The sequence below is a fragment of the Mirounga angustirostris genome, unplaced genomic scaffold, assembly GCF_029215605.1.
Source record: "Mirounga angustirostris isolate CCGP_5_RB_7025 unplaced genomic scaffold, mMirAng1.0.hap1 SCAF_8, whole genome shotgun sequence".
In the NCBI taxonomy this organism is placed as follows: Eukaryota; Metazoa; Chordata; class Mammalia; order Carnivora; family Phocidae; genus Mirounga; species Mirounga angustirostris.
This window is the reverse complement of record NW_026991716.1, coordinates 100,400,907-100,425,629: the sequence shown is the minus strand read 5'-3', so window position 1 is coordinate 100,425,629 and position 24,723 is coordinate 100,400,907. Positions and strand designations below refer to the sequence as shown.

Here is a 24,723-nt window from a genome sequence, read left to right as displayed (position 1 = left end):
AGAGCAAGCAGGGGAGGAGCAAAGGGAGAGGGACAAGCAGACTCCACGATGAGCACGGAGCCTGACACAGGACTCAGTCTCACTATCCTGAGATCATGACCTGAGCCAAAATCAAGAGTTGCACACTTCACTGACTGAGCCACCCAGGTGCCCCTGCATAGTACTTTTTTTGTTGTTGTTTTTTAAAAAGGATTGCTCAATCAATTTCACAGGCATCTGTTAAATTCACTCTTCACTATAATTAGTTTTAGGATCAGGAAGTCACCTACAGGACAACTAAATACCATCTTTCTGGGGTATCTTTTATTTCAGGTCATTTAGCACCATGTTCCATTGCATTGCTGTGGTAAAGATTATCTCATGACTTGAAGGAATAATACTTCACCAGAAAGTACTTTTAAAAAATCCTGCTTATTGGGGCGTCTGGTGGCTCAGTTGATTAAGTGTCTGACTTCGGCTCAGGTCATGGATCTCAGGGTCCTGGGATAGGGCCCTGAGTCAGGCTCCCTGCTCTGCTTGTCCCTCTGCTCCTCCCCCCACCCCGCCCCATTTATACTCTTTCTTTCTCTCTCAAATCCTACTTATCTAGTAGAGTTTGGGTCATTAATTAAAAGCTGTGAAAAAAATGTCCTAAAGTCTGGTCCCAGGGGAGGGTCATTTATTGTTAGACACAGATATCTGAAAGGGAAGTAGAATCTTAAAATTATTAATGATTATTTTAATAAAAATAATAACATTTTTCATCAGAACATTATTACTGTTACTTTACTTACTGGGATATTATAGTGGTAATTCCATTTCTTTGCTGATGCAAGATTACAGTATATCTTATCCACTAGTATATTCTACATAATATATAGCATTTAGGAAAATGGTTAAATTACTAAATTGTGAAGCCAGTTATTTTAAATCACATAGATTATTATTAGTTCATTATCAGCCTATAGTAAGGTCTCTAGTTATGAGTCATAGGACAATTCTATGTAACATTTAGGCCTAGTTGGAAAGACTTTTTTTTAAAGATTTTATTTATTAATTTGAGAGAGAGAGAGCATGCACAGGGGGAGAGGGAGAAAGAGACTCCCCACTGAGCAGGGAGCCCGATGTGGGGCTCAATCCCAGGACCCGGGGATCATGACCTGAGTGAAAGGCAGACACTTCAGGGACTGAGCCACCCAGGTGCCCCTAGTTGGAAAGTCTTTATAGAAAGATCCATGAACTCATTCATGAACCCAACCATGAGCCAGATCATGAACCTAACTCAGAAGCAAGCATTGGTTTTATTATCTTCCATTTGCCCTTCTGTTTTTCAGCCTCAGTCTGTACTCCTTTCACAATAAATCTCCAAGATTTATAAAATTAAGAAATTTATTGAGATAAATTTTAAGCGTTGATTCTCCACTTTAGATGCAAAATTAGTTCATTTGGGAATTTTGGGATGAAATTGTAGTGACTCCAGAACCACTAAGGGGGAATCAGAGTATTTATTATAATAGAGGACAGTGGGGAGCAGTTGGCGTCTGTATTTTTTAAAGCACCAGATATAATTCTGATGTGAAACCTGCATTATGAGCCATAGCTTTGGAAGCCATCAGTTGCTAATTTTATGCAGTATAACACAGTGCTTTGGAGTATGGGTTCTGGAGATAAGCAGCATAGGATCAATTCCTAAATCTGCCCCTTTACTAGCTTCATGAGTATTAGTAAATTATTTACTCTCTCTGTACCTTATTTATTCAACATTCTATGTCTATTTGTTGAGTGCCAGGCCCTGTTCTAGAGGCATATCAATGAATAAAGCAAGTGGAAATTCCTGCACTGGGGACATTTACCTTCTAGAACAAAGATACTGACAAAACAACAACACAATATATTAATATAGATAGATAGATAGATAGATAGATAGATAGATAGATGATAGATAGATAGATTATAAGACAACAGGAGGAAAAAGCAGGGTGGGAGGACTGAGTGTGTGTTGGATCTTCTACCCTCACAGAGTTCTTGTGATGGTTAAACCGATTTTACATTATAAGTAAGGTGCTTAGAACAGTGCCTGGCACATAATGTTCAATAAGTATTATCTGCCATTCTCTTATTTTACCAATGAGGAAACTGATAATCCAGAGAGGTGGAAGAATCTGCCCAAGTAACTAAGAAAGGAGGCAAATCAGGTACCTCACCCATCTCAACTCACTCCTAGATGGATTTCATTCTGGGGCTTGAAGACAGATGCTAAAACAATGGGTCCAGAGCCTACCTTTTGACACAGATTCTGTTTCCTGAATGTGGCTCTTGCTGGTGCCATACATCAGAAGCAAATATTTCTACATGCAACCTTTACTTGGCACCCCTGAAGACATGGGTAAGACAAAGGTCTAAAGGAATGCACCTTATCTGTAAATCCAGCCAACTCCTTAAGCATCTTTATACCATAATAGTTGTATAAGGGGTACCTACTGGTCTCCATGTACATCATGAATAGGTAAACAATGGCTAAGGAAAAAGGTAAAATGAAACTATAAAATGCATTTTTTTATACAGTATAATAATAATTATTAAAAATTTATTTTATTGGATGCTTGGGTGGCTCAGTCGTTGGGCATCTGCCTTTGGCTCCGGTCATGATCCCAGGGTCCTGGGATCGAGCCCTGCATGGGGCTCCTTGCTCAGTGGGGAGCCTGCTTCTCCCTCTGCCTGCTGCCTGCCCTGCTTGTGTTCTCTCTCTCTGACAAATAAATAAAATCTTAAGAAGAATAAAGTACCTAAAAAATTCCTAAAGAATAAATAAAAATTAAATAAAAATTTATCTTATGATGAAAGAAAATCTGATAACTTCCCCAAATATATTTAGGCCAAAGCATTATTTTAAAGCATTTCTGGAGTCTGATGGAACTTAGATAACTTACAGGCGATAAGTCAGGAAAACAATAATTAAAGCCATTCTTTTTTCTTAAGATTTTTATTTGAAAAAATTTTTTTAAGATTTTATTTATTTAGGGGCGCCTGGGTGGCTCAGTTGGTTAAGCCACTGCCTTCAGCTCAGGTCATGATCCTGGAGTCCCGGGATCGAGTCCCGCATCGGGCTCCCTGCTTGGCGGGGAGTCTGCTTCTCCCTCTGACCCTCCCCCTTCTCATGCTCTGTCTCTCTATCTCATTCTCTCTCTCAAATAAATAAATAATTTAAAAAATCTTTAAAAAAAAGATTTTATTTATTTATTTGAGAGAGAGAGGGCATGAGCAGGAGAAGGGGCAGAGTAAGAAGCAGACTCCCTGATGAGCCTGATGCAGGGCTCAATCCCAGGACCGTGGGATCATGACCCAAGCCAAAGGCAGATGCTTAATCAACTGAGCTACCCAGGTGCCCCTATTTATTTATTTTAGAAAGGGAGAGCAAGTGAGGGGAGGGGCAGAGGGAGAGTAAGAGAGAGAATTTCAAGCAGACTCCATGCTAAGCATGGAGCCCGATGCAGGGCTTATGCAGGGCTGATGTGGGGCTCAATCTCACAATACAGAGATCAGGACCTCAGCCAAAATCAAGAGTTGGATCCTTAACCAACTGAGCCACTCGGGTGACCCTAATTAAAGCCATTCTTTGGAGAAAATGTATTATTTAAATAACTTATCTGAGCCAAAGTCCTATGAAATGTCCAAATAATTCTTCTCTTTCTTAGAATGACAATATTTGGGTTACAAGATAACTGTGAAGTTTAAAACACGTCTGAGTGACTAAGCTCAAACTTGTTCCCATGACCCTTATGTCTAAAAAAAAAAAAAAGAAAAGGAAAAAAAACTGAATTCACATTTAATTGAAAATTAAATTTGAGGTTGAGTAAAGGAGGAGTAATAATTTTAAATATGTTGCAATCCATACTAAAACCTATTTGAAAAATGTAATTTGCTCTGTTAGAATCTTGCCTTGTGATAACACAGCAAAATCTTCTTTTATCCATATTGTGAAAGTACATGGACCAGAAAAGAGAAAGACAAAACAGTAAACCTTGGTTTAGTAGAAGAGATTAAATTGACAGAAAAAAAAAAAAAATGGAGAAAGGAAATCATTAAGGCAGTGGCTGAGAGCTTGAAAGCAAAGATAAGTACAATGAAAACTGACGTAAACAGAGAAAATTGTTCCGTGCATAGGAGGGTTTAAGTTTGTATATAATTCATTTCTCTATGAATTTTCTCTCTGATTCAGGATATGAGTTAGCAAGATTATTGGGATAGTGAGTTCTAAATCTCTTATTACAGTCAAGATAATAAGCATAGTAAATGACTAGAGGACAGTCATGTTCTTGACCCTAAAAGCTAAAAGAGTTAAAATCTGTACTTTATAAGAGGGCGATGACTAAGACATTTGATTAAAAATCTAATAGTTGTCAAAATTTAGAATGTCTCTTATATGCATGACTACTGAGCTATTTTCATATTTGAGTTAAGATCAGCAAATGTGAATGTGTTCATTTTTATCTATTATCTGAAGCCACACAGAATGGCAATAGTAGGATTCACATAAGATGATAGATGATCAAGAGGTAACTGACCCTTATTTTAGTGTGTGTGTGTGTGTGTATACTCCAAATTACATATATAATGACTAACAGAAAAAGTTATTTTCTAGGTCATTCCTTAAAATAGAGTTATGTGTGTAGAGGCTGGGGAGGAGAGGATAAAATAAATATTAAGTGCTTACTATATATTCATGTGATACAATAGATGATTCTAATTTTACTTAGTCAATAAAAACATTATGAAATAATATGAATAAGTTCAAATTACTAATGGGTGTTCTAAACAAAATTAAAAATTTTAGTAAAAGCAATATTCAGAGTTTACTTATCAGTTTCTTATTTTGTTCTCCTGATATAAAAAGTATTAATCATAAGAGCTACTATTTATTGAGTATCTACTATGCCCGAGGTACTGGAACTTATAATTTACATACATTTTTTCATTTTCAACACAACCCCACAGCAACATAGGTATTATTATCAACAGTTTATAGAAGATATACTTGAAGCCTAATGGGTTTCTATAAATTGCTTCAAAAATATACTTAGTTAAGTCACAAAACAAAAATGTAGACTCTGGTTTTTCTGATTAAAAAGCTCTCATTCCATCCATTATACCATACCATCATCATAACATTTTGACATTTAGTCTTTATGTTCAACATTCCATATGTTTTTATTTATATTCATAAATATTTTCTGTCTAAAGAGCTCCTTTCAAAATATATGACGACAAGGGAGGACATATCAAGTTCTATGTTACTTTACACATTTACACGATTTATAAATCACTTATAAGATTTAAGCCATGGGGCATCTGGCTGGCTCAGTGGTACAGTATGTGACTCTTGACCTCAGGGTCATAAGTTAGAGCCCCTGTTAAAAAAGATTTAAGCCAAGCTCAAAACAAAACAAAAACAAGGGGCCTGTATAGAAAAAAATATGTTTTTTATTTTATTTTTTAATTTTTAATTTTTTATTGTTATGTTAATCACCATACATTACTCATTAGTTTTAGATGTAGTGTTCCATGATTCATTGTTTGTGCATAAAACCCAGTGCTCCATGCAGAACGTGCCCTCTTTAATACCCATTGCCAGGCTAACCCATCCTCCCACCCCAAAAATATGTTTTTTAAAGGAGGCTCCACACCCAACATGGGGCTTGAACTCACGACCCTGAGATCAAGAGTTGCATGCTCTACTGACTGAGCCAGCCAGGCACCCAAAGAAAAAACATTGTTAATAAAAGATAAGTTGGAGGAAAGGTAACAAATGGAGGCTAAGATTCCTACTGCTGTTTAACTTTGTACTACCTAAAGAAAAAGAATTATTCATGATTTATTAATAACAATACTTCAAGGCACCTGGGTGGCTCAGATAAGCGTCCAACTCTTGGTTTCAGCTCAGGTCATGATCTCAGAGTCCTGGGATCGAGCCCCGAGTTGGGCTCTGCACTCAGCACAGAGTCTGCTTGTCTCTCTCCCTCTGCTCCTACCCCTACTCTCTCTCTCTCATAAAAAAATAAAAATCTTTAAAAAAAATAACACTTCATTAAAAAAAATTCTCCATCAGTGTAACTATGCTGTATCATCTAGTTCATGTTCATCTAGTATATGAAGGAAAGTATTTTTTCCAGAGTAACAGTTTTCAATTAAATGCATTCAACATTTTTCAGTAAGATATTTTTTTGAGGCCACTGAAATCCATCACTGATACTATAGGACCAGGCAGGCAGGGCTATATGCAATGTCTCTGCTTGATTAGCAACTGTGGCTCTCTCTGTTAAATGCTTAAATCAACTTGTCACAAATTCAAGTAAAGTGGGAATGAATCCATACCTAAACAGTAAGGTTAGTGAATGACTGAAGTGGTCAGGTTGAGATTCTGCTTCACTCATTCAGCAAGACTGGAATCCAGTGGGTCTCAGGTATTGTGTTGAAAACAGAAAGATAAAGCACATAGATACTGCCCTCAGGATTCACTTCCCAGTGGGTGAGAGAGACCCATCAGCAATCCTATATAAGGAAGAGTCCTAACTGCTATGTTTTGCCTTTGTGCAGTGTTATGAATACACAGAGGACATGCATTAGTCTGTTCAGACTGCCGTGACAAAATACTATAGACTGCATGGCTTAAAAGACAGAAATGTATATTCTCACAGTTCTGGAGGCTGTGAAGTCCAAGATAAAGGTGCTAGCAGATTGGGTTCCTGACCTGCAGATGGCTACCTTCTTGCTGTGTCCTCACATGACAGAGAGAGCAAGCTGTCTGGTGTCTCTTCTTATAAGGGCACTAATCACATCATGAGGGTCCCACCCTCATGAACTCATCTTATTCTATGTACCTTCCAAAGGCCCCATCTCCAAATAGTATTACACTGGGAGTTAGGGCTTTGACATGAATTTTAGGGAACACAAATATTTAATCCATAACAGGAGGGAAGTGTTAACTCTGCCTAGCATTGTAAAGGAGGCTATTGCAGAGAAAGTGACTCCTGAGCTTGGTCTCAAAGCAATCATAGCAGGTCACCAGCAGAGGAATAGGAAGGGTACACAATGGAGAGAGGACAGCAGAAACAAAACTCGGGAGAAGGAACAAATGGTGATCATCTCAGGCAAAGAAAGGAATAAGGCAGAAAAACTAAGCTGGGACTTACAGAACGTCCCTGCATCTAATGCTAAGGAGCTTAAAATTTCTTTATATGGGCAGTGGGAAGCTGATGAAATTATTATGTGAGTGTTTGTGTGTGTGTGTTATAATAAAGTTTGTTGTTTGGATAACAGTAATGCAAGTTTAATATTTAAAAACTGAATTGGGGGGGGCACCTGGGTGGCTCAGTTGGCTAAGCAGCTGCTTCGGCTCAGGTCATGATCTCAGGGTCCTGGGATTGAGCCCAGTGTGGCGCTCCCTGCTCAGCGGGGAGCCTGCTTCTCCTTCCCCCTCTGCCCCTCCCCACTGCTTGTGCTCTCTCTCTCTCTCTCAAATAAATAAAATCCTTAAAACAAATGAAAATAAAAACTGAATTTTTAAAAGCTTTTATTTTGAAACAATTTCAAACTTACATAAATGTTGCAAGAATAGTAAAAAGAACTCCTATATACTCTTTATCCAGATTTGCCCATTGTTACTATTTTGCCACATTTGCTTAATGTTCTCTCTATATAGCATATATATTATTTATATAGACATATACAGACATACAGATATGGATATGCATATGTATTTATACACATATGTACATATATACACATATATATATACTCATGGATATGTACACACACTCTTTTTTTCTAAACTAGTTGAGAATAGGTTCACACATTAATGCCTTTACCTCTTAATAATTCAGTGTGTATATAAAGTTCCTCAGCCTTTATTTTCATGACATAGGGATTTTTAAAATACACTAAGAATTTTTAATGCAAATGGTATGTTAAAAAATAATTATTATTGAAAAATGACTAAGGTCAGCAAGAAAGAGATTGATGGATAAGAAAGAGCATAAAATAAGGGAAAGAGAGAAGACCAGACTGAACCAGCTGAGATGATGAAGTCCTCATAGGATGGGAGAGAAGGGCACCCATGTGGGAGATTCAACAGCATTTAGTGTATATTGTGTGCAAAACATAAAGGAAATGAAAACTTGATTCTAGATTGGGACATTTAATGGATGGTGATAAGGATTATAAGATAAATAGAATTTGAGTTTTGTTTGATTTTAGGTTGAAGGAGGAGAACCAGTTTGTTTTTGAATGCTGAGCAGACCTGTAATGTTGGAAACAAGATAGAGAGTTCAGATGAAATGTCTAAAATAGAGAAGGATTACCTAAAGAAGATAAACCTAAACAACCCATCTTCTGCTTATCTTTCTATTTCTTGACTGAACCCTGAACACAGCAGATACTTAATAAGGATTGTAGACTGACAACCATCTCTTAGTAGCCTAAGGAAAAGGCAAGGGATGGCCAAGTTCCCTTCTAGGCAAAGGAGGGCTGGGAAGACTCAGGGGATTTCCCTGTAGAATAGAGGAACCCTTGGCTGGCTCAGTGGGTGGAGCATGCAACTCTTCATCTCTGGAGTTTGTGAGTTTGAGCTCTATGTTGGGTGTGGAGATTACTTAAAAAATAAAAATAAAAAAATTATATATATTATATTTAATTATTCATTTAACACCTGTTTTCCCTTGCTAGATTGTAAACTCAATGATGACATCAAATATGTCTGAATTGCTATACTTATATATATAGAGAGAGAGAGAGAGAAAGAGAGAGAGAGAGGAACCTATATATTGAATTGAGGAACCTGAGTCAGCAGGCCAGGGCAACTTCTCCCCAGCTGCTGAGAATCAGTCAAACAGGAATTAAGAGGGTGCCAGAAGCACACAATGCTTTGTACCAGGTCCACAATCCCCCATCCAGAATTTCCAAACCCCCAAAATTCTGAAAAGTATTTTTGTATCTCATTTGGCAGCAAAACCTGACCTGAATTGATTTGAAGCTCTCGGCAGTGTTTCTTTATCCTACTTACTGTGCATATTCACACATTTCTCTGCATGACTATTAATGTGTTTGATAACAAGTTTTGTTTTAGAACTCACTGGGGACAGTGCTTAATATGCACCCTAACTATCTCCTTTCTAAAATCCAAAAAATTCTAAATTTCAAACTCATAGGACTGTAGAGATTTCAGATGAGGAAATGTGAAAGTATATTTGAAAATTTGGGTAAATATTACCTTTGCAACCTAGACTGGCACACTTAAATGAACATTTCACTCATGAAAATGTGAATGGAAGTCACAGAAATCTCCCTGGGCTTTGGCATCTTGTATCTGGAACTACAGAGAGGGGCTTCATTTTGCCTGTTCTGACTCACTGTCCATTTCAGTGTCTTTGGCTCTTTGCTTCATTCTGTCCCTCAGCATCCATTACAGGCCTTGCTCACCATTGGATCCAAAGCCCTCACTCTTCTTCAGGATATGCTTTTTGTTATTTGATCTCTGACCCTCCTGAACCATAACTGCCTCTAAGAAAAGAGATTATCAACCTCCTTTCCCCTACCCAGCCTCCCCCACCCTCACTGTGCTATCCCCTATGGGACTCATCACCTGTACCTGTCTCCTGCTGCCTGCCCCACACCCTGCAGGGTGGGGAAGTGTGCAAAAAGGAATCAGAACAATCAGCCATTCAACTTGGTCATTTGTTGGCTAATCATTTGTTTATTCATTCATTCAAGAAATATATATTGAAAATCTACAATGTGCCAAATACTATGCTAGGTACATGAAGTAGAGCAATTCAGACATATTTGATGTCATCGAGTTTACTATCTAGCAAGGGAAAACAGGTGTTAAGTGAATAATTAACTATAATTGTAGTAAGTGCTACAAATGGGGAGGCAGAGTGTGGTGAGATTGTACAAGGGAAGCTAGGAGAGAAGGGGCCAAACCTGGTGTAGAGGCTCAAGGAAGGGCTCCTGGAGGAAGTGACTTTTGAGCTGAGATGAAAAGGATGCAGCCAGGTGTAAAGGGTGAGGGGGGCAGGAAGGATGGAGGTGGAGAGAATTCCAGGCAAAGCAACCTGCCTATGAAGGAGGCAAGACAGGAAGGAACTTGGCCTAAATGTGAATGTGGAAGCCGTAACCGTGGCTAACGAGGAGAAAGAGAGGGAGCCTAGGGTGACGTAAAAGAACTTTGGTCTTTATGTGAAGAGATAATCCACCATTGAGGGGTTTTAAGTAAGGATGTGACCCAGTCAGATACTACTTATCAGACCACTCTGGTTGTAGAGTAGAGAAGGGGAGAGATCAAGAGTGAGTGCATGAGGAACTGAATAAAATTGTTCTTCTCATGACCTTGAGTTAAGATTGCACCCTGAAGGAGTGGGTTACACAGCCTAGCTCCACATGGGTGAGGCCAGGGTTTCTAGGAAGTCCTGACCATCTTCAAGGAGGAAAAGGTACAAAACTCCTTTTCCAGGTGGGTCCTCCAGACTCCTTTTCACCTCCCAGAGTGAAGCCTATCCCAGAAAAGGTTGTCTGCTCTCTCTCTGTACGCTCCCACATACATCTACTATTCAGCCTGACCACCTCAGTAGTTCAACCACTGTTCCACAACTAAAGAATGCTCTCTCTTAGCACCTTGCTCCATATTTTATGTTTGAATAGTATATAAAAATCACAGTTCGGATGATTTCTCCTTTAAGTTTGTTGTCCATCAATGCTATTTAAACTCTTGAGGAAAGATGGCTGGGAAGTTTGCATTAAGAATCATAATCATATGTTATCATGATTCTTCACTCAAATAGAGCAGCATTTACTCTGGCTTACTTCCATACTCCAAGACTTTTATGCTGCCTGCTGGCATGAGGAACACTGCTGGAATTCATTCTTGAGCAGAATTTTTCCTGAACTGAAACTCTACACTAAAAAGCAGTGAAGGAAACTTGTTACCATTCATTTATTTTGGATTTAGATTCAAAGGGTGCGAGGAATAGGGAAAGGACAATAGTTCTTTGAGACCAGTTAGTAGAAGGCCAAAAATCCCTCATTAGACTTGATAGCTTGAGGCAGAATAGTCAGGAAAGCAATTATGTAAACTATATCTTTAGCAGGAGGGGAAAGATAAGATAAATACATGTCATAAGGCATACTAATTGCCAAATATTATAGATGGTCCTTCTGAATTCTAAAATTTCCCCGGTCTTCACTGCTCTGAAATTTTATCAAGAGTGATAAAATTATATATTCAGAAGTTAAAGAAATTTGTACATTTGAAGTTGGGCTTTTTTTCTTTCATTTTTGTATTTGTATGAAAATAATATTCAAATATGGAAGGAAATGAGTATTGCACTATTAAGGACTATTTAGTATTCCAAAAATAGTAACATCCACCTAAAATGTACCACTTGGAGTACTTAAAACGTACTACTATTCAAACATAACTCTATTATTTCCAATTGTTCCTCTAATTGTGACTTTGGATCCCACAGGATTCCAGCAACCTCTCAAAGTACAAATGTAGTAGTTTAGCGTTGAATAAAATCTCTTTCTGGAAGGTGTGAAGGTGTGAAGGTCTGTCTTTTCTTTATTCTCCATATACTGTACACACCTTCCTAAGAAAAATTTGCACTTTTTTCTGGACTAAGATTTGTGAATAACTGCCAAATTTAAAAAAAGTTTGAACAAAAGCATATTATTAGCAGACTGGCAGTTTATTAAAATTCCACAACTGTGTTTCCATCTAATGTTCCACATTATCCTTGCCCACAGCCAACCATCACCAAAAACTAGCAATCTCAGAAAATAGCAAAGTGTTGTTAAGTAACTTTCTTTTAGACCATACTAATTTTACTGGGTCAACTTCAGTTCATAATATACTGTGGAATTATCCATTTCAACATTAATGACTTAAAGATGTGCACTGAAAGATTATCTTGGACCTCTTAGATGAGAAAAAATAAGTTGTGAATAGTTTTGTTCAAGTTTTGAAAATCCTATTTGGTACAAGTTGAGTGAGAGGAATCTCCCTCGTCTCTCTCTCTCTCTGTTTCGGTCTCTACACCTATACCTAGTCTGTATATATCTAGATCTATCCTCTCTGCTTAAAATGCCTGACGTACTTAGGAGAGAGGAAGCAACCCACCCATATTCTAAAGTAACTTAAACACATACAGTGAGACTGCTGCATTAGCTGAAAGACTTAATACCACACTGGAAAAAAGCCCCAAGTAAAAGTGAAAACATCCTCAGACCATGAAAGTAGTTTAGAATTTTGTGTTTTTTCTTCTTCCTAAAAAACCTTGATGGTCCAACCAGTGAGACATCAAAAATCTATCCAGAACTTGAATTAATATACATTTGTAACTATACTCAGAACTGTATTTATCCACCTCTCCACTCCCCACAAATGTGGCACACGTTTCTTCCGCTTTTTTTCTTCACTCTGTTTGCCATTAAAGCCAGGAATTCAAATATGAGTAAGTTCTGAAGGGCAGACTCTATAAAACTGACCTAACGTGGCTTACACTCTTAAAAGTCTTGGCCCAGGATAGCCAAATATATATGTTATAATAGTTGTAAGATTTATGAGTTCAAATTCTATGAAACTCAAAATCAAGGAATAATTTTTTTTCTTTCCTTTTCTAAGGGGTAATTTTTTAATTCAAGCAGACTTTCAGGATGAGAAAATTTACCTATATTTTTAGTTTACCATGCCTTTGGAGCATTTTGTTCCCTAACAGCTTTCTAAACCCATAATTATAGGTAACTTTTAATTGGCTAAATTATTTATTCTTAAATTGAGGGAGAAACTGCTAATTGTTCCTCAATATTCAGTGTTTTCTTTTGAATTTTAGGTGAGCACAAAACCACATTAGCTAGAGACTAATTTCTCTCTGTCTCCCTTGCAAACCAAGTTTTGCCATTGGCATGTGAGTATATACAACTGGAATTTTCAGGTCACATTAGAAAACTGCTTGCCTTCATTTCCTCTTTCCCCATAGTTATCACTGAATAATCATTACCTATTTTATGAAAATTGATGCTGTCTTGGGAATAGAAAAGCTAGTAAAAACTGTCCTCATGTTCAACTTGTTTCCAAACTAAGAGGGATTAGTAACAAATAACTAAAACAAAATAAGTAATCATAAGGGCGCCTGGGTGGCTCAGTTGGTTAAGCGACTGCCTTCGGCTCAGGTCATGACCCTGGAGTCCCGGGATCGAGTCCCGCATCGGGCTCCCTGCTCGGCAGGGAGTCTGCTTCTCCCTCTGACCCTCCCCACTCTCATGTGCTCTCTCTCTCTCATTCTCTGTCTCAAATAAATAAATAAAAAAAAAATCTTAAAAAAAAAAAATAAGTAATCATAATAGATGTACAAACAATGCTAAGGGTCCAAAGGAAAAAGATAATATATCTGGCCTGAGACATCCAAAAAATAGTTTATTCAGGAGTTAATGATTGAGAAGGGTGGTAATGAATAAAGTGGGAGAGAATGGCTCCCCTGCCCTGGCCCATCCTAAAAAATGCAGAAAAGTCAAATGCTTCCTGTGAATCTTGACACCGGCACTGAGTTAGCTTACACTATCCTACCAACACTGTGGGTCACAAATGTGTTAAATACTTTACCTGTTTAGCTTTCTATAGGTGCTATAACAAATGACCACAAACTTAGTAGTTTAAAACAACACAACCTTAATATCCTAGCATTCTGGAGATCAGAAGTCCAAAATGGGTTTCACGGGACCAAACTTAAGGCATGGTAGGGCAGCATTCTTTTCTGCAGCCTGAGGAGGACCCATTTCCTTGCTCTTTCCAGCTTCTAGAATTTGCCCATACTCCTTGGCTAGTGGCTTCTTCCACCATCTTCATAGCATCTTCAATGCTGATAGAATTCTTCTCACATTGCATCACTCTGACCTCCTGTTCTGCCTTCCTCTTCTACTTTAAGGAGACTTGTGTTTATATTGGGCCCACCCAGATAATCCAGAAAAATCTCCCTATCTCAAGGTCAGCTGATTAGCAACCTTAATTCCTTCTTGCCATGTAACATTGTATTCACAGATTCCCAGGATTAGGATGTGGACATCTTTGGGAAGCCATTATTCTGCCTATCACATATAATCTCATTTAATCTTTATCACAGACCTATGATTTTGGAAGTACTGTTAACTCTATAGATAAGAAATGAAGGAATAGAAAGATTAAGGGATTTGCCCATGATTACCAAGCCAATAAGTGGCAGATCAGAATTGAGAACTCAAATATTTCTAACTCTAGGGCCTAAACTTTGATAAAGTGACCAAAAATCCGGGTCACTTTAAAGTGACCAATAATTCAGTGTTAAAAAATGGTCAGTCCCAGGAAACTGATCGGTTTTAACACTGAGTTTCACAGGCCAGGAAAACCCCTCTGTCCCAGGCAAACCACAATGGTCAATCACCATATCTGAACACTTAACCCAAATCCCTATTACAAAAGTTTAGCCAGAATTTATTAAGAGCCTAGTCATCAGAGATCACAACTAAATTCTACAGGGCTCCACAGAGGTGGGATATGGTGCTTCATGAGGCACAGAGATGGCAGAGAAACTCCACCTCTTCCTCCAAATTAACTTTTCCCTGGTTTTGAAAGAGGACTTCAACTACTCCCATTTTGACCTCAGTCTCTACTTTCTAATTGATTAAGAAGAACTTAATCTTCACTCGGGCGCCTGGGTGGCTCAGATGGTTAAGCGTCTGCCTTCAGCTTGGATCATGATCCCAGGGTCCTGGGATCGAGTCCCACATATGGCTCCTTGCTCAGAGGGAAGCCTGCTTCTCCCTCTCCCACTCCCCCTGCTTGTGTTCCCTCTCTCGCTGTCTCTCTCTCTGTCAAATAAATAAACAAAATCTTAAAAAAAAAAAAAAGAAGAAGAAGAACTTAATTTTCACTCAGGCAAAACCCCTGTAGGCAAAGCATCCCCTAATGGGAACTGAAACTACCCCTCAAGCAATAGGGACTTCCCTGAGCCAACAAGACCCAACCCATGACAATGATGACCTGAGTTTTACTGCCCACCTGCATGTACCCACCAACCTTTGTCCCATTTTCCTTATACAAATTTGTATTTTTGGCTAGTCTTTGAAAGGCTAGTCCATTGGCCTCACTGAAATAAATTCCTTTATTGTTTCACCACCACTCAAGTCTCTGCTTTTGGATTTTGTCAGCAGTGAGTGGCCAAACCTGGTCTGCTGGGACCCCTGGATCCAGGTGCTCTTACACTGCTGTGACCCAACTAGTTTGATAAAAAGATGCATTTGCTGAAGATGGTCAGATAATTTACTCTAAGAAGATTCATAAGCAGGACCTTGAACACAGATGGGAAAATACACTTCAAGTAGAAAATTTAGAATTTACTAAAATTAGTGGCATAAACTTAGTTCTCCCAGAAACTCACTCTGGGACACGGATTGGAATGCATTTTGTTTTTTTAGGAAGGGATTCCAAGAGACATTTGTGGAGACCGGGGAAGAGAAGGAAGGAAAGAAAGAAGGAAGGAAAGAAAGAAGGAAGGAAGGAAGGAAGGAAGGAAGGAAGGAAGGAAGCCAATATAGTGGATGATGAGCAGGTTACTGATAAGGACAGCTGGATTACTGATAATGGACAAGGTTACTGATAATGGACAGAGCCTATTGGGTCCTTTGAGAAGATGGTGTAGAACATGTATCAGAATTGTTCTCCACTGCAGAGGTGAGGAAGCTGGGATTCTGGCCAGGCAGTTGGAAGCCTTCAGCATGCATTGAAATAGTGAATGCCAAGGGGATATGGGCAGAGCACCAATAGTTCTAATTTGCCTATCCAAATCATTTCCTTAGTCTTACTACTTCTCATAATTTCTACAGTGACAACCCTAGTTCAAGCCACTGCAGCAGCTTCCTCACTGGCTTTCTTGCCTCCACTCTTCCTCCCCACCCGATCCCCACACAATAGCCAAATGCCTTTTCCAAAGTATGAATCCAATTATGTCACCACCACCCTAGCAACAACTCAGATTCTTGTTACCACCTAGAATCTAGCTTCCTCATAGCCTTCAAAGCCTTACATGGCCTGACTACCCCATCTCTCTGATCTTACCTCCTAAGTAAAGCTTGTAAACCAGTAATAAACATGGTATATTGGAGTTATGTTTACAATATTTCTCTTCCTTTTGTTGATTAGATTCGTCTCAGTCTTTGCTCTGCTCGTTGGTTCTTCTGTTTACAATGCTTTTCCCAGTAGATCCCCTTCTCACTATTCAGGTTTAACTCTAATATCCCCTCCACAAAGACCTTTTCTTATTTATTACTTTAGCCCAGTCATTCTTTTCACTGACTTTTTTAGAGCAATTATTGGTCCCCCCCAAATATCTTTTTATATGTTTTCATATTTATTGTCTCTCTGCACACTATTATGTAAACTCCTAAGGGGCAGTGATTTGGAATGTCTTGTTCAAAGCTATGTTCCCAGTACCTAAAATGGGTTCCTCGCACATACTAGGGATTTCAGAAATATTTTTTACCGAAAAAATGTTTCCAAGATGGATGAAGTTGAATGGAAGGGCTTATCTGTCTTGAGTATTGTAAACATAACTCCAATATACCATGTTTATCACTGGTTTACAATAACCATGAACAGAGGATTTGCTAAGCAAAAGTAAAACTGATGAGATTATGGAAAATTTTTCATCAGTGGAGTCCCATTTAATGAAGTTCTATTTTCAGAGAGGCTTGTAATGATGATCATGTTTTAGCTATTTTTAGAATGGAAATAAAATGACAACTTGCAATTTTCTTTCTCCCTTTAGGTAAATCGATTTATAGCTTTGGATTAAAATTATTTTCTTCTAGGATTTAGTCAATGTGTTAAAAAAAATAACTGAAACTAATAGTATTGAAAACCATTATCAATCAGCTTTCAGGAGGTATATTATTGCTTTCTGAAAACCTAGACAGCTTCACCTTGTCTAAATCTTTAAGGCTGTTTTTGTTTTGTTTTGTTTTGTTTTGTTTTTTTAAATTTTCTGTATTGTGGTTCCTGTTCTACTGTTGACTAATTAGGATGTTGCATCTCATCTCATTTTATATAAAGACCCAATTAAAAATTTGGAAGGAAGCCAGCAAATTTTAAATAGAAAAAAAAAAATGCACACTGTCAGAGTTCAGTAGGACACTGACAGCAGATAGTGAGTCTCAAAGCACTTCCAATACAGCCCAACCCACGTTCCAGCCTTCTCCTCTCCCTTTCCCTACCCCCTACTCCCCACCAGCCACCCTGTTTTGTCTACACTTGTTACACAAGCAGGCTTCCTCCCTCCTGTCTGCCTTTGCCTGGGCTGTTTCCCATTCCATCTCCCATTCTGTCAGCATCCTCTCTCTCACCTTTCTTCTTCTTTCAAGTCCCAGCTCAAGTTTCCCTCTTCTAGGTAGCTCTCTCCTAACCCCCAGGCACTTGCTGGGTCTTTATTCCTGTGCTCAGTGTTCAGATTATACTTGGTAAAATATGCCTAACATTCCCATTTTGAAACTGCAGTGTAATGATTTATGTGCAAATCAGCAGCCATCCTGCTGCACAATCTTTCAGGGCGAGAACAAGATCTATTCTGGAATCCTCAACACTTACCATATTCACTACAGGAAGTGCCCCCTAAGTAGTTGGTGAATATTCTACTCACTTCAACATACCCCGGGGTTCTAAGAGGGTATGTTCTGCACAAGTTATTTCGCTCTGCAATGGTAATTGGTAATGAAGATTGGGGGTGGGTAGGGTAGGGACTTGTTATGTTCATGTCTCCTCTTTTTCCCTATATTCTCCCTTCTGGCTTCAGGCTATTTATACTTTCTTCATTTCTCACTCATTCTTTAATTCTGTAACCCTCTCCCTCACAGCTACCCAATTCAGGAACTTTCCTTCCCAGTCTTTGTCTCATTGATATGACTGCACCCTCTGAACCCTAGCATCCTGAAGTCCATTCCTCCCTTGCCTTCTAGGACAACACTCTTCCGGTTCTTCTCCTATCACTAATGCCTACTTTTCAATTCCTCTGTTTGTCCCACCTCACCTGTCTTTCTCATGTCAGTGTTCCACAGACTTCGACTCTTGGGTCTCCTTTCTTCTCTTCTACATGTCTTTGTGTTCTCATCCACTCTGATAGTTTCAACTATCACCTATGTTACAGGATTTCTTGTCCTTCGGTGCACGTAGTTCTTGGTCACATCGCTTCTAAGAATGAAGAGGAAGACCAGACGAAGAGTGGTGGGTAACAAAGCGAAGTTCATTGAGCTACAGTAAAACAAAGTTTACTGAGTGATAGTACAAAGCTCCCAATGAGGGAGGGGACCCGAGAGGGTTGGGTTGCCAATTTGGTGTTTAAATCCAGGGGTTTTTATGGGCTCTTCGGTGTGGGCTGTTTTAATCTGATTAACCCCCAAGAACCTGTCACCCAATCAGGTTTTTGTCCACACACTCATCTACCTATCAGGTAGTTGTTCGTTTGGGAAAGGGTGGAAGGCTCCTTCCAGGGTGGTGTTTTGTAGCCTTGGGGACCAAGAGGGTAGTGGCCACCACTGCCCTAAGGCATGCTGGCCAGCGCAGGCCACCAGATCAAGCACTTTGTTTAAATATCCCACTGGCTATTGAGCTGGCCCCCAGGCCTGGGTTAGGATGTCCAAGGCCATTCCCTTCCTTTTTGTCACATACAAGTTTTAAGTCCTCCAGTAGGAAGACTTAAAGCTAGGGCACTGAGTAAAGCCTAGAATAACAGCATGGGGTCTTTTTCCTTTTAAGGGTAGTTTTCCTCTTAGGACGGGGGTGGGGGCCTTGTCCCTGCCTGCCTTTCTTCCAACTATCCTTCATTACCTATATATTAATGACTTCCAAATCTATCTGTAGACCCTGGTGTGAATCAGACTAATGCCATCTTGGACAAATCTGCCATGATGACCAGTTTGTGACCTGAAACCTTCTTGAGCATGCCCTCCTCCCCCTCCCCCCCATTCTTTTGTTCCTCCACACACTTAAGTACACCTTCAGGGCAGAATATCCATGATCTGCCCTGGAGATATGACTATTCTTAAACATTCTCCTCTTGAGTGGTCCCTCAACATGTACTCCTAGTCTCTAGGGTTATAAAAGAGGTCTTAAAGGAGGTTGGGTTGTGGAGATCTGCTTGTCTTGTGGCAGCCCAAGACATGCTTTTATCCATAAGTTCCTTTAATAAAAACCATTTCCAGTCAAGCTGGACTTGTAAGCCTGTTTCTCTGGTCTTCTGGCTCCTTTGGCCTTTGGAGGTCATTTGCATATACCTCCCTTTCACGGAACAACCCTACTCTTCTCCTGACCTACAAATGGCCAAATCTATTTTCCCATATCTCTGATGGGCTGCCCCAGATTCACAATGAAACTCCCCTTGTCTGTAATTGAACTGGTGATGTCTTCCTGCCCATTATAACCTGGTAATAATCTGGTTCTCTTCCTATATTCCATAGCTCACTCACATTTCCACTCATTCCTGTTGTCCAAACAGAAACAAACTCCTCGCTCATCTTCATACCTAGTTTCAGTCAATTCTTTTATTATTTCTCTTAAATATTCTGTTCTGTCACTACCACATTTCTTTTTTTTTTTTTTTTAAGATTTTATTTATTTGACAGAGAGAGACACAGCGAGAGAGGGAACACAAGGAGGGAGAGGGGGAGAGGGAGAAGCAGGCTCCCCGCTGAGCAAGGAGTCCGATGCGGGACTCGATCCCAGGACTCCAGGATCACGACCCAAGCCGAAGGCAGACGCTTAACGACTGAGCCACCCAGGCGCCCCACTACCACATTTCTAAAGATACTTTCATCAATCTTTGCCTGAGTTACTATAACACTTTGAAACTAGTTTCCCAGCCTTTAGTCGTACAACCTTCAAGCCTTTTTCCATGTAGCAGTTAATGTTATTTTCTATGATCCTGCAGCAGCTGCTGGAATGAGGCCCCCCAGGTCAGGCCCAGTGCTACCCAGGGATGCCCCAGACCCGAGACGTGAGCTCCTCTCTCCGAAGAGCTGTGCCCTTGAGCACCAAGCGGCGCCTGGAGGAGGAGCAGGAGACCCTGTGCAAACAGTTCCTTTCTGAAGAGAACATGGCCCCCCACTTCCCTGGACTCAGCCTGCACAATGACCCCCCTTACTGCAGCTTCCCCATGACTTCCCCCCATCTCTGCCCCCACTCAGGAGCCCTTGCTCTGAGCTGCTTCTCTGGCACTACCCTGGGAACCTGATCCCCAAGGCCCTCCAGCTGCTGAGGCTAGGGGACACCCCCACCCCCTACTACCCTGCAACCCAAGCTGGGGAGATAATGGAGCTCTGAGTGCTGGTGGGCAGTATTTCTGCCCACCTTACTTCTTCCCCACAACAGAGAAGACCAGCATACCCACTAAGGGACCAGCTGTCCTGAATATTCTTCAGACCACGCCTCTGGGCCCCAGGACCTACTCTCAACAGAGGAGGACACTGAATCCCACAGAGCCCTGGGGTGAGAGGGGCTAGAGGGACAGGAGCATGGGAAGGGAGGCATTCCCCCCAGAACTGAATAAAGATTGCTGAGAAAAAAAAAATTGTTATTTTCTGACACATCCATGTCAGTTCCCTGTTTAAAAACCTCCAATATCCTCTATCGGTCACAGGATTTTAAAACACATATTTAAAAATTAACAAGTCAGGAAACAACAAATGTTGGTGAGGATGCAGAAAAAGTAGAACCCTCTCACACTGTTGGTGGGAATGCAAGCTGGTGCAGCCACTCTGGAAAACAGTATGAGGTTCCAAGAAGTTAAAAATAGAGCTACCCTATGACCCAGTACTTGCACTACTAGCTATTTACCCAAAGGATACAAATGTTGTGATCCAAAGGGGCACCTGCACCCCATTGTTTACAACAGCAATGTCCACAATAGCCAAACTATGGAAAGAGCCCAGATGTTCATCAACAGATGAATGGATAAAGAAGATGTGCTATATATACACAATGGAATATTACTCAGCCATCAAAAAGGATGAACTCTTACCATTTGCAACAACATGGATGGAACTGGAGGGTATTATGCTAAGCGAAAGAAGTCAGAGAAAGACAATTATCATATGGTTTCACTTATCTGTGGAATTTAAGAAACAAAACAGATAATCATAGGGGAAAGGAGGGAAAAATAAAATAAGACAAAATCAGAGAGGAAGACAAACCATAAGAGACTCTTAATCATAGGAAACAAACTGCAGGTTGCTGGAGGGGAGGTGGGTGTGGGGATGGGGTAACTGGGTGATGGGCATTAAGGAGGGCATGTGATGTAATAAGCACTGGGTGTTATATGCAACTGATGAATAACAACTCTATATCTGAAACTAATGATACACTATACGTTAATTGGATTTAAATAAAATAAGATAAAAATAAAACATATATCTATTATATATTATGCACATAGAATAATAACTCTCTCTCACACACAAACAAGGCGCTTAGCCATCAGATTCGATTTTACCTAACCATCCCCGCTCACTAATGGCCTTATCTTTCAGCCATTCCTCAAGCTGTCTGGGCTCTTGCTTGGGTCTGGGTTCTTCCTGAGGGTGTTCCATCAGCACTGAATCAACAATTTCACTGCAGTTGAACTGTGAAAATGTTCTCTCTTTGAGAGAGAAGTAAGCAATTAAGACGTTCCCTCTGTTGTTTAAATCAGGGAAAGGTTTCCAACATGGGTAGATACATATTAGGTAGGAAGGATGCATACTTCCTCTCTCTTCTTAGGATGAATTATCAAGAATCATTTCCAAATTGGACTTAATGTATTTCCTGAAAACAAACTTCTATTTTTAAAACTTCCTCCTGAGTATAGAATAGTAAAAACTAGTGAAATACTTATTGGTTAGAGCTCTTTTATCCTTGAGTTCATTCATCAGCAATTGAAATCTCTGAGCCCCACATGTAAGAATCTGGAAATGCTGTTAAGTTAGAAATATCAGTGGTAGCAGGAGGTATTGTTTTTTAAATCTGTCCCACATTTAATAAATGCTTCCACTGAGGGTACTTGTCTCCTAAAAGCCATAAGTTCTGTTTAGATTAAGATATTCAAGTTCCCATGGCTGTATAAGTTAGCCTTCAATGTGGAATCGTTCAATCAATGTAGCCAACATTGCATAAAAGTCCTCTGGGTGCTACAGAAGACACAAACCCTAGAAAAAAGTTATCAGGAAACAGGCAGCAGTCCTTGAGTTCCCTGGTTACTGTTAAAGATTTCGAGAAATCAGAAAAGCAACATGGCAGAGTAGGAAGAGCTTTGAAGTTAGGCAAACTGGGTTTATATCCATACTCCATTACTTACAAGCTAGGTAACTTTAGGCAAGTCACTTGACCTGAGATTACCTAATCTGTATAGTAAGGTGAATTCTACCTATGTCATAGAAGGGATAAGAACATTTCTTTTTTTTTTTTTTAAGATTATTTATTTATTTGACAGAGGGAGACACAGCGAGAGAGGGAACACAAGCAGGGGGAGTGGGAGAGGGAGAAGCAGGCTTCCCGCAGAGCAGGGAGCCCGATGTGGGACTCGATCTCGGGACCCTGAGATCATGACCTGAGCTGAAGGCGGACACTTAACGACTGAGCCACCCAGGCGCCCCAGGGATGAGAACATTTCTATTAGTGGCCAAATGAATGAATGATGGTCTCTTTCCAAATCAAGTTTTCACATTTTAAAAATAGATGTGCGTAGTATGGCTTGCTTACAAACCAAAGGAAGTTGCAATATAGTATTAGAGCCAAAGGATCCATAAGTCAGAGTTCTCAGCTAACAGATGAAGTGTTATAACAACCAAAGTATCAAGTTAGATACCATATTATGCACTTTTCATACTGAGTTAATTTTTATGTGGAAAGCAGTAAATGACTTAGATGAAACTTGTTTTAAAACAAGAGGACTGGTCTTTTTTTTTTTTTATCATGGAAGTTTGACTGTTGTAAAAAAGGTTTTTGACCTTGGGACTCTACAAAAACAAAATTACACTATTTTTTAAGATTATATATGAGGCTCTGGAGTTTTAAGGAACAGGGCAACACAAATTCACGGGAACAATATTTAAAGGATTTAGCTACTTATCTGAACTTCATACTATCTAGAAAATGCATAGAAATATTTTCCCTTGGATGAAATTTCTTAACCTTAGGATTTTGAGATGTTTTCAAATACAAAAGTCACATTTATTAAATGGCTTGACTGTCCACTTTTGGTATTGTACCAAGCAAATTACCATGACTCACACTGATATAAAAATTCCTCATAATTATTTTCATTAATTGTTTCACATTCATTATTTTCTTTTCATTTAATTTTAAATTATTTCACTTTACTAAAAGTATAGTAGAGGCTTGTCCCACTAAGCATAAATTTTATTGGTTATTTAAATGATTAACCTAGGGGCCCCTGGGTGGCTCAGTCAGTTAAGCGGCTGCCTTCGGCTCAGGTCATGATCCCATGATCCCTGCTGAGCAGGGAGCCCACTTCTCCCTCTCTCTCTCTCTCTCTGCCTACTTGTGCTCTGTCAAATAAATAAAAATTTAAAAAAAATGCTAACTGAAAGGATGAATTTTAATAAGTGATTTTTTTTTTCTTTAAGACTTTTATAGAGTATAGGCCTGCTATGACTGTGGAATGGCATTTTAGTACCAGCAAGCCTCCTTTTTCCCACAACCTGAAGATACTGTATGTCTAAAATGCGTTGTTTAATAGACTTCCTGCCATGCATGCTTTCCAAGAGTGGCCACTAGCCAGATGTTGCTCCGGAGTTCTTACAATGTGGTCAGTGTGACTGATGAACTGAATTTTTAATTTTAATTAATTTAAACTTAAATAGGCACATGTGGCTGTACTGGACAGTACAGGTCTAGAATGCATGTTGAAATAGCTGGAGCAGTAAACAAGTGTGATTACTATGCCCTCATTCCCACCTCTTTTTCATGTTGTTCAGTTCTTACCTATAGCAGAGTCCAATTCAAGTCTCATTTCCTGGATGAAGTTTTCACTGACCACTCTAATACACATGGATGTCTTTATTGTCTGAATCCTAAACACAATTTTTAGAATGGAATTTAGTGCCTGATTGAACCTTGTACAATAGTTTAATTTTAATATATGTAAGTTTTATTAGCATAAAACAATACAAACAATACTGTTACCTTTTATTAATTGAAAGCTTACAGTGCTAAACTTTACACATATCTTATTTCATCTTCCTAACAGGCTGGTAAAGTATGTATCATAATCTCTATTTAGGGGCACCTGGGTGTCTCAGTCAGTTAAGCGTCTGCCTTCAGCTTAGATCATGATCTCAGGGTTCTGGGATCAAGCCCCACCTCGGGCTCCCTGCTCAGCGGGAAGTCTGCTTCTCCCTCTCCCTCTGCCCCTCCTCACTGCTCGTGCTCTCTCACTCTCTCTAAAATAAATAAATAAAATCTTAAAACAATCTCTATTTAACATAGAGATTCACTGGCTCAGAGATATGAAGTGACTTGCCTGGGTTAAACAGTGAGTGGCAGAGCAGGAACTTGAAACCAGGTCCATGACTAGTCTACACAGGTAGGGACCTTGCTGGAGTAGGTAGGGTCTTATGAGATATTTTGGCCTGATTTGATTATTAGAAGCCATCATAACAAATCTAAGCCCTATTTGA

General features: G+C 39.5%; 1 long non-coding RNA gene and 1 pseudogene across 2 annotated transcripts in view; one reads left to right on the top strand and one right to left on the bottom strand.

Moving 5' to 3' along the window:
* Nucleotides 1–24,261, bottom strand: part of LOC123836379 (uncharacterized) — a 28,868-nt gene extending 4,607 nt beyond the window's left edge. The window contains exons 1-2 of one of the 2 annotated variants that reach the window (XR_010413741.1): nt 24,029–24,261; nt 18,084–18,244 (exon numbers count right to left, since the gene is read on the bottom strand). This is a non-coding gene — a long non-coding RNA (uncharacterized LOC123836379). Of the gene's footprint in view, nt 1–18,083; nt 19,011–24,028 lie in introns of those variants that run through there. The other variant, XR_008505370.1, reaches the window with a different exon arrangement.
* Nucleotides 19,968–20,602, top strand: LOC123836378 (host cell factor C1 regulator 1-like; annotated as a pseudogene).
* Nucleotides 24,262–24,723: the final 462 nt, after the last annotated feature.